This window comes from Prinia subflava, chromosome 4 (genome assembly GCF_021018805.1).
Source record: "Prinia subflava isolate CZ2003 ecotype Zambia chromosome 4, Cam_Psub_1.2, whole genome shotgun sequence".
NCBI classification, from domain to species: Eukaryota; Metazoa; Chordata; class Aves; order Passeriformes; family Cisticolidae; genus Prinia; species Prinia subflava.
Window position 1 is genome coordinate 36,798,975 of NC_086250.1, and position 14,092 is coordinate 36,813,066.

Sequence of the window (14,092 nt, forward strand, 5' to 3'; positions counted from 1 at the left end):
CATTGCATTATGAGTTTTTATAGGTGTGTACTGCAAACTGAATTGCTAAGAAGCATGCAGCTAATGATAATTAACATATTCCTGTATAATCAGGGGGCTTTCTCAGGTGTGAAAAAATTACTATTCATAAAATTCTCTTACAAAAGGTCTGGATGAAATTAAAGCTGCTAAAAGAAAAGGAAATTTGACGAGTTTGTTCAGATGTGCAACTGAAAATTATAGGGGGGAGGGATTGATCTAACATTAGCAAACTTGCCAGCATAGTTATGTGTAATATGAATTTTAAAAGTCATGAATGGATTAACTATATGAAAGAGAGCATTTTATCATTTGAAAAAAAATCATGCAGAAGTCAGATAAAGGAAATTGGAATGGAAAACTGCTGTTCGAAAATGAAAATTAATTTATTAATATGCTGTATTACAAGCAATGGCTTGAACAACTCCATAATAGAGCCTTTGAATATTAACTGAGTGAGAAGAAATTACAAAAAAGCAGAAAGGTTTCTGTCAGGTCAAATTTATCAGAATTATTAATATTTTTATAATACATTATTTTCCTCTTGGAAATATATTTTTTTAAAATTTTATTTCCCAAGAGAAAAGTTATTTTAAGAATGGTGGGTTTTAAAACTCAAGTGTTGGCTGTAGAGCAAGTACTGAGCTGTTATTGCTGGTTGTTGGGTACCTAGCTGGTGTGCCATTACGAGCATTTCTCTCCTCCTTTAGTGAATATCCCTGGGACACGTTGAAATTGCAGAGGTGTCTGATTTCTAGCCCCAGAGACAGGGATCTGTCACATGCTGTCTCCATGGGAAAGCTGGGATGCTCTCCAGCCAGGCGTGAGTGGTGCAGAGCTCCTGGCTCTGCAGCACAGCCACACAACCATCCCGAGTTTGGTCTAGGTGCAGCTTCTCACTGCCTTCTGGCAAAATATGCACGATTCTCCCACCCTCTGCAACCTCCTCCCCAAAACCCAACCTTCTGTCACTTGCATTTTTTATTACCAGCATGTTGATGAACAGCTGACAGATCTCAGATTCATGCTTTCACAGCTTCACATTCGCAGATGGCAATATTCTAGCATATTTAAAAAAAAAAGAAGTTGGAGGTGGACACTTTTTGAAAATTTGGCACAAAAATGTTATGCATTTCATTTAACATCTCCTGTATTATTTGCAGGTGGAAGACTGGAGATCAGTTTAAAGCTGGGGCACAGCTAGGCTATTCTGAAACTTTTAGGACACATTCCTTTTATGTTCTGCACCTGGTTAGAGCATTGCTGCATTTTGTTATCACATGAAGCTCTCAGTTTTCTTCTCAAATGGGACTTTGAGATACTTGAGCAAGTCGGAGAGTACTATTTTAAGTTGGAATTGGAATTAGAATTGGAATTGTATTCTCAGGGAAGGGGTGGGATCACCATCCCTGGAGGTATTTAGAAGAAGTGGAGGTGGTACTGGGGGATGTGGTGAACAAGGCAGTGCTGGTTGAAGTGGTTGGACTTGATGATCTTAGAGGTTTTTTCCAAACTCAGTAATTCTATGATTCTTATAGGATTGTAAACATGAATTGTTCTATGCAGAAAAAGATAGTCCCTGGGAAATACTGAAGCTGTTAAAGATGGCTGTAGCTTAACAACTCTTTGTTTTGCAGAATGGTACAGGCACCTTTTTAAAACACAGAAAGCAGACAATTTTGTGTTGGCCTCCTCAGAGCAGTATTAGCCTTGTGTAAGATAATGAACTATCGAACAAAGAAAGTAGAAGTTGTTCTCCTTGACCTTAAGACAGCTTATTTGCAAAAGCAGCAAGATCAGACTTCCTAAAGAAGCTTGGCCTTTTCAGTGAAACCATGCAAAATTCCACCAATCTGAAGAATAGTAAACTTTAGCCACATTATCCCATTAAGCTGATGCTAAATATAGAATGGATTTTCAGTTCCTTACAGGGATTTCCTTGCTTGTGACTAAATGCAGCACCAAGGTTTTATGAAAATCCTATTTTCTTCATGCCTTTGAATGGTTTTGGTCCAATGAATTTTGGCAGTCTAAAAGTGTTCAGATTATGCCATTGTTTAGAGGCAATTTTTGCATTTTTCTAGCATAAAAAACCCGTTTTTTTTTCTGAACTGCAACACTAGAAAGGGGGGGGTAGAAGGAGCACTGAAGGACATGGTTTCCTTGAACTCTTATGAAATCTGTCACATGAAGCTGTGACCACATAGAAATAAGCATACACATAGCTTTCCCTTTGTCAGTGTCATAACATTGACTATAATTCTTATATTTCTGCAGCTTCTCTTAGTTTTGTTTTGAAATCACAGCAACAAAATTTATTTAGTTACTGCTGTTTATAACCTCTACTTAAACTTTGAGAACTATGCTTTAAAGCTCTGAATAATGGAGCAATTAGAGACCTTAAGAGCATGAGGACTGTGCTCAGAGAAGAACACATGCACAATTTTAATAGTTTCATCTGTAATTACTGAAGTATTTCCTCAATACAGGACATTATCTGAACAAGGTCCCAGTGTCAAATGACCTCACTAACAGGAATTGCAAAACTGTCCTTGGCTTACTTAAGCAAGACTAGGTCTTGGGAAGCAACCAGCTTATGGCATGGGTGTTTCCAGGATATTTATCACCAGCATCATAGAATCATAGAATAGTTTAGGTTGGAAAACACCTTAAGATCATTGAATCCAACAGTTAACATAGCAATTCCAAGTCCATCACTGGACTAGCTTTACATGCCTCATCTATATATATTTTAAAATTGCAGAGTGTTTGGCAGTACCCCTGCCCTGTGCCCTTGCAAACTCTAAGCAAGCTGCTTGGGTTTTTTCTCCAGAGCTAAAGAAGATGGATCATTCATGTCTAGAAATTGATGTTACCTTTGTCTTAGATATCTCTTTCATTATGAGTCAAATTGATAAATTGATCTTTGTGAGTGCCTGTTGACAGAAAAATATCCGGATCTGTCTCTCTCCTGGCACGGGGACAGAGGGCCAGTACAGAAGTAACATGGCCCAGCTCCAGTGCTTCTCACAGTGTTTTGCTTGCTCTTGCAGGTGTGCAGTGCCAAGACATGGACATTTCCCCTCACTGTCTCAGAAAGAGTTTCTCTTTCAGCTTGCATTCATCTGAGAAGAGGAAAGGGGTGTGCAACCAGAGCCTGCCTGGGAGGGAGCTCATGCTCAGGTGCACATGGCACATGTTCCCACACTGACTTGCTTCTCTTTTTTTGGTGTTGCAAGAAATCTCTGGTGAAACCATCCTGTCACGTGTACTTCAAGAACAATTCTTGGAAGAACATTAGAAGCTTTAAGCAGAGTTCATATTACCAGTTTGTTTGTTTGTTTGTTTTTCCTTCTGCAATCTACTGAACCCACTATGTCGATTATTTCCATATTTTCTTTGCATGTGCCTTCACTGCTCTCTGTCTTCCGCAGTTTTCCTACCTTCAACGCTGCCCATCTTTATTCAGGACTTACCCACATGCCTCCTTTGCCTGTCTCCTCATTACAGGGCAGCTGCAGCCTGCATGAGAGCTGCTGGGAAGGAAAAAGGTAAGTGAATTTGGACCTGAATTGCAAGGACAGAGGAGTACAGGACTGAGACTTTGTAAGGCAACTGAAACTTGTTGGAGATGTAGCCTTTTGCAGTTGAGTCCAGCTCAGCTTGGAATGGATTTGCAGTTTCTTTGCAGCATCTTTTGTATAGCTGCCACAGTTGGGAACATTCAATTCTGGAACCAAAAAATGCTGTCTGAAAAGCAGCACAGCTGTCAATGAAAAGCAGTTTGCAACTGGAATATGTCCAGTGCCTGGACCATTGCAGAAGGACATGCCAAAAAATCCAGATAAAGATGATTGCTTAGAAACCAAATTCAGAAATTAGATTTTCCAATCACACATTCACTGAACTATTCATTTACCAATCAATATAATAGTACTGAGCAGAATGATTGGAGTGCTGAATATATCATAAGCTATCAAAAATAATGACAAATACTGACATGATTCTTTCTGCTCTTTTTTAAGGCTTCCTGTAATAGCGAATTTCCTTCAGATCCGAAGATTAATATAATGAAATAGATGCATTAGCTAAATTAATGTCAGGAATTAAACATCTGTCAAAGGTAGCTACAAGAATTTACTTCAAGAAAAGGTTTTATATTCTAGTCCTAGACAGAAGCTCTGAAATAAGTTTTATTCATAGTCATCAGTACCCTTCAACAAGGGCATGATTTCTAGACTTTTATTGTCCTTATTACTAGGAAGCTTGTTTCACTTATCTGTATTTAAATCAGTTACAGCAGTTTTTTTGTTCAATCATTTCTGCATTCCTGTGTGTTTTTAAAAATACTGAACAAACTATGTTATATGCTCATCCAAGCTTTCAGATGAGATGTTTTGTAACAGTGGGCAGGGCAGGCAGGCATATGCTTAGCAACAGATATGCTCCAGATTATGGTCTGTAGTTCACAGTAGGTCCCTGGGGAGATTTTTGGGCCTGGCTTCGTCTCAGTGGGGCTGTTACTACCATGTCTAAGATAAAGGAAGGGGTTGGAACTCCCGCTGTCTGATTCCCCATAAAAGTTTCAGCAAACAGAGCTGAGAGGTGCAAGCATCTGCCTATGGCCAGCACTGGGATTTAATTCGCTGCCTTCCTAAAAAGCGCAGCCCACTGAGCAGTGTGGCTGTCCTCTGCAGGGCACAGCTCTGGTGTCACAGCTGCACTGCCAGCAGCACTGCTGAAGCCCTTTCTTGTTCTGGATCTGGTTTCAGCCCTGCAGCTGGCTGCCTTGGTTGGGACCCAGCAGTGGTGTGTGGGATAAGTGTGGCAGTGTCCAAACCTTGACACTAAGCTGTGCAATTCCAGACAAAAGTTTTAGGGAGTCAGAAGGAATGCACTGCCTGTCCAAGAAGCAGTATTTTGTGACAGCCACCATACTGCTGTGCTGCAGCTTGTGTCTGTGTCCCCGTCTTCCCAGGATTTCACAGGAGTGTTTTCTTCCTTGGTGGTGGGTTTCACTCACTGGACTGCTGGCAGGGAAGCAGGGCTGTGCAGTGAGTGCCAAACATGTCACAACCCTCTCTGCATTCCCTTTTGCCTCCATGGCTTTGCAGAGTAGTCACATCATCACAGAAATATTTATATAAAGGCACATCTCCGTGTTTAACAATATCATGTGCTTGGTAAAAGCTGCAAATTGTATCACGTGGCACAAGGCAGTGGGAGGCAGGGGATCTGCTCCAAATTTCTCTGTAGGAGCATTCCTTTGGGAGCTCAGCTGTAGGTGATTTTATTTTCAGAGATAGAGGAGTTTGTGTTTTTGCCCATTGAGTAGGTGGATGGATTCAGAGTGTTATGCAGGTCCCAGTGGGAGGAGGACAGAAGTGGACTGGATGGTCCCTGTGTCTACACACTGGCCTGTCTGCACCAAGATCCAAGGAGTCTGCTGGGTGGAGACCATGCTGTGAGGGCTTGAAACAGTCTACCCTAAATCAGTCTCAGTGGCCAAATCCTGCTGGTCCCTCATATGCTGGGGCTCAGGCTGGAGGGGATGAGCTGTGCTGCACAGGGAAACACTGCAGAGGGGCAGGTCAGTGAGGAGAGCAGTGCCAGGGCTGGGGCACAAGTATGGGACAGCTTGGTGGGGTGTAGCATCACCTGCTACATGTCCTCTCCTGCTCACAGCCAGGGACATTGGCCCCTCTGCCACAACAATCTACCTCACTCCCCCCCCCCCCCCCCCCCCCAGTCCCCTTGTTTTCTCTTTTAGAGCTTGACTTGGCTCCTACACACTGAGGAAATGCACAGTGTCCCCCAGGATGCATGCAAAGAAAAGCATTTGCTCCTTGGGTACCCTAGTTATGAGATCCTCCTTTCCTAGGCATCACTACAGCCTCCAGCTTCTCTCCTTCCTGACCCATTGTGCACCCCATGCATCCCCAGCAGCTGGAAACTGAGAAACCACTCTGCCTTTCTGGTCCTAATGCAGTTTTCTTCCTGGTGCTCTCTGTATTGCCTTGTCACAATGAAGGTGGTGCCAATGTGTTTGTCACCACAACCAGACCAACATGGTGTGGCCAAGGTTGGTTAGATGGCTCTGTGGGCTTGGTGAGGACTCCAGAGGCCTAGTTGTTGGAGGTGCAGTTGTTATTATTAATTTTGCTTAAGGGATTGTACTGTTTCCAACTGGGATTGTGCTAATTTTCTTCACAGTAGCTAAGGTGGGATATTTTTTGGATCTTCAAACAAAACAGTATTGATAACACACCCACATTTTGGCTATTGCTGAACAGGGCTTACACAGGATTCAAGGCCATTTGTGCTTCCCAATCTACCTTGCCACCAGGATGAGTGTGCACAAAAATTTGTGAGGGGGCACAACTGGGACTGACCAAAGGAATGTCCAAGACTACCATATGACATGATGCTCAGCAGAAAAAGCTTGTGAGGGAGGGAACTCTCCAGGGCTGCTCTTGGTTGGAGTCTGTCGGCATTGGTCAGCTGGTGGTGAGCAATATTTTTAATGACTTTTTTTCTTGGCCTTGTTTTTCTATTTTGTTGGGTTTTATTTTACTTACTAAACTGTCTTTATCTCAAACCATGAGTTTTTCCAATTTACATATACTCCCAGAACCTGCTTATAGTTGCATTTCAGGTGATAAGAGGGCTTGTTTGTTTGGCTTGGATGTTTTTATGTCCAATTAGGCTTAATTATTGAATTTAGTGTATATGTAGGAAATTAATTTTTTTTCCTTTTCTTGCAACACCATTTTCTCTTTCAAGACCAACTTAAGGCAGTTTTAAGGAGACATCAAAAGCACAGCAGCTGACATTGAAATGTAAGTGCTGGCTTCACAACATTCACAACTGCATGTGGTCTTCAGCCTCATTGGATTACAAGACCACCAGTGTTTCTGAATAAATTTTAGATAACATCAAATAAATTACAGTACAAAATAATAAATGTCCATCTTCCCCCCCAAAAAAGGATTCTAAACAAAACTAAAGGAGAATTCTATCCTTCCACTGGCATGGTGGAGCTTCATGGATGGCAGACATTGTTAAATATTCAAGGAAGGATCCCAGGAGCTTTTGAAAAGTGCTTTGTGTGTAAGGTTCTCTGCAGGGGGAAGCTGGGACTTGAGTAAACAGTACTCTCAGCCTTGGAAAATGCCCTTTCTTGTAGGCACCTGTGCTGTCAAGAAGCAGCTCATCTCTTTGGCCACAGGTGGTTTGGGAGGGTGGTTGATAACCAGGAAGGGTGGCTGATAACCTCTCTGAGGCTGCCACACACTGAGCTGCAGGTGAGAAATCTGCAGAGGGCCTGTGAGCACTGAGGTGCTGCCAGAGACCACTAATTCCCAGTCATGCTGTGCTAGAAGGCAAAAAAATCCAAACCTGTGTCATCATCCTCTCCTCCCTCTGCAAGAAAGGGAATGTTCTCTTTCTCATCAGATAGTGCTGCAGGTAATGCTTGTGAGCCTGACTGCAGTGAGCAATATGTGTGCAGATGGACTGCATGTTTCAGAGCTGAACACTGAATTTTCAGAGCTGTCTGGGCTAGTGTGTTGTGCCACTGGTTACCATCACATCATATAGAGCTGCCTGGAAAGGACAGAGAAGCCACAACTCTGTCTGGAAGCTTGAATCTGGGTCTGTGCCTTGAGCCAGCAAAGCTCTGACAGGCTGGCTTGCACCTCTGGGGAAAGGTGTTTAGTGGTCAGGACATGCTCTCATCATGCTGGCCCTTGGGCAGCCTCCCCAGTGTATGGGCACTTTACAGCCTTAATTCAGACATACTCATTCTGCATTTGAAAGCCCTTGTCTGTGCACCTGGATTACACATTTATCTATCAGTACTTCCTATTTTTCTTTTTTTCTGGAGAAAAAGGAACAAGGATGGAAAAAAAATAACAAAAATGAAAAGTTATACATACAAAGAAGTACTGTGTATCTTTAGAACACTTGTGTAATATAATAGTTGTCCTAAAATGATGTTGACAAGGAAATCTCAAAAAAAAAATTACTTTGGAAAAATTCAGATAGTTTAATGGATGTACATTAGTGCACTTCCTTGCTCTTTGTTTCTGCATTCATTCATCAAAAAGATTCATATTTACTGTTTATGAAAATGAAACTAAAGTAATAACAAAAGTAACTCTCTTCAATAATAATCTCAAATTACTGATACTGATCTTGATTGCACTGGGTTAATTTTTTCCCATCTCAGTAAAAACTAGTAAAAAATTTAAAACTTTTAAAATATTTGACAGTATCAAAATATGATTTTCTCTTGTGGAGTGCAGACTGCTATGTTGGAGAGATACAGTTTTCTCTAGAACTAACTTTGTACTTCTAGCATGTGGAGAAGTCATAACATAAAGTTTTTACTGGACAAAAATAAAGAGATTGTGCCAGCAGTTGTGTGGTGTGGGTCCTGTTCAGAGTTAAGGGTTATTAACCTTTTGGATTGCCCCCCTTTTATATCTAACACTTAATTAAACCATTGTAAAGTGGTTTAATTAAGTTTTAGATTACAAAACCAGTAATACCACAGTAATACCACCTTACAAAACCATTGTAAGGTGGTATTACTGTGAACAAATTTTAACAAATTAGGATGGAAAGATGAAAGAAGTACCTTACGTAAAAACTCTTTGTCAAATTTCTGTTTCAACAAAGTTAGTTTCAGATTGCATATCTATTAGTTCTTTTCATTGAGACCATGCTCAGCTGTCCTTAAGACACATTTGCTGAATCTGCTTTAGTTTCTGGGTAAGCTGGTTCTGACAAGGTAGCCTGTACAAACATGTGCATCATTCTGAAGAGGAACAGCACATCAGTCCTCTTTCAGCATGCAGAGGTTAAACGTCTCTTGTAACACTGACCCTCCACACAGGATGGATCTGACAAGACAATGAGTGCTGCAGAGGGAGAAGTTATTCTGCTGCAAAAGTGTGACACACACAAACATGTTCACAAGAATACTTCAGCAGTCATTAAAATGTTCAACCTTACCCAAATGGTACAAAGACTATTCAAACACTCCTAAATGACATGAATATAGAATTTCTCTTCTTCTATTCATATCACAGCCAATCTCATTTTAGGGAAGACATTTCTTCCTGCCAAGTATGATTGGGAGCACAGTTTCAAACTAAAGAATTGAAATTTGCTGATGAAAGTGGTATGAGAACCATGACAGCAGATTTGTGTTTGTCTGTGTAGTCTGGGGTCAAAAGAGTAAAAAAAGATAAACCCCAGCCCTCCACCTGGAGACCTGTGAAAAAGTTTGGAAAGATTTGTTTTTCTGTTGTTGAACTTACCAAAATCTCAGTGTAGTTTGTTCTCAGAACTTTATGAAGACATTTTCATGTAAATTGGCTTCATCAAGAGTCCATTTGCAGTTGGATAATGAGGAACCTGGTGACTCCTGGCTGGTGGAGAGAGTTGGCACTGGCCCACTGGCTACAAAACTTGGAGATCAGTTGTAACATTCATCAGATTAAGGTCCGTCCCTGCCTTTGATATGGGTTGCCCATGGTTCCTTTCCTTCTTTGGCCTCTAACTGGAGGTGTGAGAAGACCCAGACTGTTGCATCATGTTCATGGTCAGAGCAAAGTTGAATTGCAGGAATAACAACCAAGAATAAAAAAGGGAAGTACAAGAACAATAATCTTTCTTCTGTTTATGAGGTTTTGCGTCTCACTCTGCCTCTCAGCATGGAAGACACTTACAAATGTAGCTCTCTCGGCCACCAGAGGAAGGATATAAATGATTTTGATAGAATCAGTCAGACTGATGGGCTGCGAATACTCCATATTGCTGTACATGCAGCCTTTCAGCTTCTGCCCACGTTTCGTGTATTCCTCACCAGCAGCAAGATAAGTTTAGAAATATGACTTTTCCAGAAAACTCACATGAAATTGCACACTGACTTGCAGGTTGGCCTCAAGCACATTTTTGTTCCTTTTCTCAAAAAAGTATCAAAATGGCATCTGTCTTCAGATTTTCAAACTAGAGTAACCCTGTGAAATTGTCTTTTGAAATTGCTCAAGTGTGAAGAGTCCTAATGCAAGATGAAATAACTATCTCTTAGTTATAATAGAAGATTGAACCTTAAGATTAGGAATAATAGAACTGATGGAAAAAGCCTTAGTGAATGCCATCATGTAAAGACATGAGAAGCCACTGGTAAATATGTAGTGTGCCAAGAGCAGGCATTTTTGAAGTATGAAGGTGTCTTTGTTCAGTCCAGGAAAAAACAGCAAAGATGCAAGAGAAAAATACCATGCTGAGTCTCAAAGTTTTACTGCAATCCACTCATCCAAAGTCTGGCCCTGAATAGATTAATATAGAAATCCAACCATGAAAGGAAATCTAGATTATCTGCCCAAATTTGAAAATGACAAATGGTAAAGGAATATATGGCAACATAATAATCCAGGAATAAGCTAGAAAGGTTAGTCCTTTTTACTGCTTTTGAGCATACAAATAGATACAGAAAATTATTTCTGGGAACGGATCTGAAGGAAAAACATAATTATTTTTTAGTGTATTTAATAAAAATTAAAACAGGCATACACTCTGCATATAATTTTTTTTTCTCCTGCAATAATGATCATACTGATAGCATTTGGAAATACTATCTATCATATGAAAGCATATCTGAGTATGGCTTAATGTGAGTGTAGAGTCTGTGGAGTCTGTGAGTGATCCATGTTTCATCTGTCTGTGGTCATCTGTGATTGATAATTACAATCATGTCCGTTACTGGACTCAGGTTTCTGTAATAAAATTACTTTGTGGGAATTAAAAGTTTGTTTTCCTACAGTTGAGTACATCTACAACTTTTTCTGTCAAAGGTCTGTGCAGTAAATATTCACAGTCCTAAACCTTGCTTGTTCTTTTGTGATAATTAAAATGGTGCATTGAATTCATATCATAGTTTGTGCAGAGATGGGTTTCACTCAAATTAAATGGAGGTTCCAGTAATATTCAATGACAAAAGTGTTTGTAAATTCAAAACTGCTTATGGGTCTGACTCTAATAAATGCATTAAAAATATGTGATGACTCATGCAAAATATTTAAAAGCATGTGTTTAGACTAGAAAGGAGTGTCTGCTAGTTTAGAAAAATATTTATAAACAAGAGGCATTTTTTTTCCATCAGATTAAACAAATTGATGTTTACTTTGCTTCAGGCAGCAAGTTTTTTGCCTTCCCTGTGCCACCAATATGGGTTAGTTCACTTGTCTTGTCTTGTATTTTGCCAAATGTGACAAACCTTTAGATATTCCATAATGCCACAGTTCATCTGAGGTCAATCTAAAATATATCTGGTTCCCCTCTGAAATCCCTGAATAACCCTCATAGAGCCTTTTAAATGCCTTTTTTTTTTTTCCTTATAAGTATTTAGGAATGATGCACCATTCTGTTTCTAGAATTTCTTTATTTTTAAAATTCTTCTACTGAGAACTCTGCCTCTCACTGGCCAAAGGGCTGAGAACACAGCCAAGGTAGCATTTAATGAGGATGCTAATTGCTTCAGTTTCCTTTTGCCAAGCCTCACCCTTTTTTTCCGAGCTCTGGCTCAGTTTTCATGGGACAATACAGAATCTTTTACTGGTCCTTGTTTGCTGCACTTGAAGTTACAAGTATCTGTGACCCCTGGGGCCCTCTTGCACTTTCAACTCTCACCTGTCTGGAAGTGCAGGAGTCAGTACTGCCCTTTGGAAATGGGAATGCTTTGGTCATTTCCTGGTAACACTTCTCTCCTAGGAAGTGCCTCAGTATTTTTAATACAATTTGCAAAGGTCTTCATTATATGCATATTTAAGTATCCAGAAACATTCTGATCTCCAGTTTTCCTCACTGTGTTGTAAAAGCTGTCCAGTTCTCCATGGAAAGCTGAGAGTTTATCTACAAAGCACATCTTGGTGTTAAAAGCTCTATCTGGCATTTGCAACATCTAATAAAATCAGTCAACATGGGTTGCTTAGCCTATTCAGGGGACTGGCACAATGCAATTATGTTTTCTCTGGCACCTGATAGAATTTCTACAGCCTCTCACCATCGCTTATTGTGTCATTGTCATTGTCTTCTGCTGTCATAAAACGTCAGGACTCCTTCTTGAGTCCTTGAGCTTCTTGAACTCTTGCTTAGATTTTTATCCCAAGTCCACTTAAAGCCTCTGCCTTGAACTTGCTCTTCATGCTGGCAGTCTGAGCAGGAAAATCATGCCCCAAACCCCTCACTACTCTAATATTTAGAGTCTTTGGCATCCTTTCTGTCCTGGGTGACACACACTCTAGTGAGGGCACAGGAATTTTAATTTTTTAACCTCTGCATTTTTCCACTATGGATTTGTTCCTCACAGCAGTCCTGACCCCATGTTGTTTATCAGTTTTTCGCAGCTAATCTGGAAGTTGTTTGTTTTATCTTTTTCTGTAAAGTTTTGGCATGTCCATCATTTAACTCTCTCCGGTGTGAGGCAACCTGCTTCTGAGATGGAATGTGTAAGTGCTTTTCACTTTGCATGTTTCTGTCAGAAACTCTTGGTCATGATTGCAGACCACCGAGATAAATGTCATGGTTAACATCTAAATCTTCATTGTGAGAAATGATCCCTTCCTAGCAGAGTAAGTAGGTACACTTGAATGCATGTACTTATGCAAGATCCATTGACTTCAGATGTGCTTAAACCATGTCTGTGAGTGTCTCAGTGAATCACTTTTATGATCAAAATCCAGATTTCAAAGTAATGTCCCTTTGAGCAGGTCGAGATCTTGTAAGCTATTTCTGTGAGAAACTGCTTAAAGATTATTTTCTTTTCTAATTCTTCAGTAAGGTGACTCAGCTCCTTCTGATCATTTGCAAATATCTGCTGGAAATCTTTAACCAGTTCAGGAAAATTCTGGCAGCTTCAAACTGAATCTGTCTTTCAAGGGTGACTGTCACCTCTGCTTAGTGATAGTCAGAGAGCAGGAATAAAGTCCCAAACAACCAGCATAAATTAGCCTGAAAATAGCAGCATTAAATATTGAATGGCTCTGAAGACTGCACACCTTTGGGTATTCATTAACGTAATTATATGTAAGGTTTTGTCCAACAAAATTTTTCTTTGGGAAACCTCATACCTTTATCCACAGTTTATGAAACCCACCACCTCAGGATGTTGTTCCATACCCCTTTCTGGTCTCACCTAAAGAAAGACATTGCACTCTCTACATATTTTGATCTTAAAATCTTGATAAGGGTGTATATCATAGAGAAAAAGCTCATAAGATAATATTTCAGAAGCTGCATTAATCAAATATTTATAAACTAAAATACAATTCCTTAGAATATCATAGAGCTATTTCCCACAAATAGAACATTGGTAATTTTTTTAAACACTCAACCAATTTTGAACTGCAAATTTAATAGGAACACCTGAGTGACAGCTGGCTTTTATGAACAGAAATTTAACTTGGAGAAAAGAGGTGATCAGCAGGCTGGCCTATTTTGGGGAATGGTTGGCTGGCTGGGCACAAGGGATTCATGGGCAGGGAAAGCATGTAACTCTCAATCATAGGGGAAACTCACAGGCTATTAGGCTTGTTGTTAACATCACTGATCTAGCTCTCCTCATAAACATTTTACAGCAGCTGCTGCTGTGTTTTCTCTACCTTGTTCAGAGTGCAATTCTGAATTTAACCCTGTTATTGGAATAAAGCCTCTTAAAATTTACTCTTTATCCAATATTTATCAAATATCTGTTGGCCAAGACCTGCTTTTCTGTGTATCCCTTCACAGTCCACTGTGGTAAAAGCATTATTACCTTACTGGTAGTATTTTTTCTTTCCTTCTTAGTTTGACTTCCTATCTGTTTATGATGCCTTGTCTCAGACAAGATCTTGGCTCAGTTTTCACAGACCTGATGAGGACTGGGTCCTGGAAGGTGTCTGTCCTGCAGGTAGGTATAACCTGGTTGCCCTTTGATGGGCTCACTTCTACAGAAAGCAATCAGACTCTTGGGGTGTAAACTGCTTTTCTCTCCTCTTCTTGGTTTCTGGGGCTTGCAGCCTGCTTT